Below are 2,359 nucleotides of genomic sequence, written 5' to 3'. Positions count from 1 at the left end.
GTCTCGGGAGGGTCATGCAAGATCAACTGGGACCTCGTCTGCAAGCCTAAACAGTTTGGTGGCTTGGGTGTGCTTGATTTGAGCAAATTCGCTAAGGCCCTTCGACTTCGATGGCTATGGTTCGAGTGGGTGGACAAAAGCAAGCCTTGGGTTGGCATGGGGTCTCCATGCACCGAGGATGACCGCAAATTTTTTGCGGCTGCTACAGTGGTGACTGTGGGAAATGGGCACACGGCCAGATTCTGGCACTCCCCTTGGTTGCATGGTCTCTGCCCTTGTGACTTAGCGCCGAATATTTTTGCCATCTCCCGCAAGAAGAATTCCTCCGTCCAGCAAGCCCTCACCAACAACAACTGGATCTCCCTCATTGACACCTCCAATGGCCTATCGCTTGCACACGTCCAACAGTTTGCTGACCTCTGGGAGAAGATATCTATGATCGATCTGAATGAGGACATAGAAGATTCTATCACCTGGAAGTTCACCAAGGATGGGATGTACTCTGCTTCGTCTGCTTACAAGGCACAATTTGAGGGTCACACATCGTCCGATCTCGTTCACTCTGTGTGGAGGGTTTGGGCCACCCCTCGGTGCAAGTTCTTTGCTTGGTTAGTCCTTCAAAACAGGATTTGGACATCGGATCGTCTCATACGTCGCGGATGGCCAAACTGTGGCCTCTGCCCACTTTGTAAGCAATGCCAGGAGTCAGCGGCCCACCTCCTCTTCCAATGCCGCTTCACCACCCGCATTTGGAATAATATTCTTACGTGGCTTGGCATGCACCACATTTCTACGACGATATGGCAGACGAGGACTTCGGTGAAAGACTGGTGGAACGGCAACCTTCAGATTCGCCTTGGCTCCCCTAAGGCGCTAGCCTCCTTGATGATGCTTATCTCATGGGAGATATGGACAGAACGTAACGCTAGGGTCTTTCGAAACACGGCCATCCCTTCCATGGTCCTAATCTGTAAGATCAAAAAGGAGGTGTCTCTTTGGGCTGTGGCGGGTGCAACGCACATGAGTGATGTAATGCCGTGAGAGTAGACATTTTATTTTGCCGCTTTGCGGCCCTTGTTCGATAACTCCTTTCTTAATCAATGAAATGGCAAATCTTTTGCCTTGTTTCAAAAAAATTTTTTTGGGAGTAATCTAGAATGTGTTTAAATACTTACTTGTAAACAATGTCCACGGTGTTCCGAATATCCCAACATAATATGTATGGATCCTAACAAAAAATCATGGCCAGGTCAGTTGTTTGTATCGTCCCAAGATATATGTGATGAAGAACCTTGAGATCAACTATTGAAAATACGAGGAGTTTTAGTTACCTTCCGCCCTCCAGTATATAAATAATTTCCATCTTTCAAAAAAAGCACCTGAGATTTGCATCACCGTTATTTGCTATCTATACAGCAAAAGCTAAGCAAGTAGTGTTGCTTCACAAACCTGTGTAACACCCCCAAGCTGGCCATGTAGAACATATAATGGCTCCATGTTACCCTCCGCATAAACAGCTGTTGTCTGGCTATACGGGCCAACTGCGAGCATCCCATTTTGAGGAGAGAACGAGATTGAAGATATTATACCTGTTGGGAACAAGGAGGTCAAAAGCATTCACGGCTGTTTTAAGTCATGGGAACATGATAATAAAGCATATTCATCAATATTAGCCAAAACTTGAACTGATAAAAACCCGTCAAGAGATATCTACAATAAGCATTCGTGCAGAATCTTTCAGTCTGCATGAAAAGTGTATTTATGTTTTAACTACTGGTCCTAGTCACAATTTATAGCCTGATTTTTAATAGTGAAAGTCCTTCCGAAGTTCTAATGCAAAGTTCTGTAGAATAATTAATAATATAAGAGGACAAACAAGGTCCTGGCACAAAGTTACTTCGGAGTTTGATTATGCAAAAATAATAATGAAAATGAATACTATCTCAAGATTTCATTCATCAGTATTGTGGTAATAAACTGACATTGTTACTCACAGTTTCATCATACAAAAATCATTGGTTAACTTAACAAGTCATGAACATTAACATTTAATTCATGTGATGGAAAGTAATTTCTGCAAAAATAATAATGAAAATGAATACTATCTCAAGATTTCATTCATCAGTATTGTGGTAATAAACTGACATTGTTACTCACAGTTTCATCATACAAAAATCATTGGTTAACTTAACAAGTCATGAACATTAACATTTAATTCATGTGATGGAAAGTAATTTCTTTCTTTCTTAGTGAATCCTTAAACAAACAATCAAAGTTGCATGCAGATTAAATCAACATTAGCGCATTTCTCTGTTTCAAACCCCAACTGAAACCATATGCTGTCTTGAAGCATAGTAAC

The 2,359-nt window shown here is 42.0% G+C and overlaps 1 long non-coding RNA gene across 1 annotated transcript; it reads right to left on the bottom strand.

Moving 5' to 3' along the window:
- Positions 1-1,145: 1,145 nt before the first annotated feature.
- LOC123094648 (uncharacterized) lies at positions 1,146-1,590 on the bottom strand. Its single transcript, XR_006445900.1, has 3 exons — positions 1,450-1,590; positions 1,332-1,379; positions 1,146-1,228 (listed from the first exon to the last, which is right to left on the bottom strand). It is a non-coding gene; the product is annotated as an uncharacterized lncRNA (long non-coding RNA).
- Between the last annotated feature and the right edge of the window lie 769 nt (positions 1,591-2,359).

This window comes from Triticum aestivum, chromosome 4B (genome assembly GCF_018294505.1).
Source record: "Triticum aestivum cultivar Chinese Spring chromosome 4B, IWGSC CS RefSeq v2.1, whole genome shotgun sequence".
NCBI lineage: Eukaryota > Viridiplantae > Streptophyta > Magnoliopsida > Poales > Poaceae > Triticum > Triticum aestivum.
Note: the sequence above shows the minus strand (reverse complement) of the source record. Positions and strands in the feature narration are given on the sequence as shown.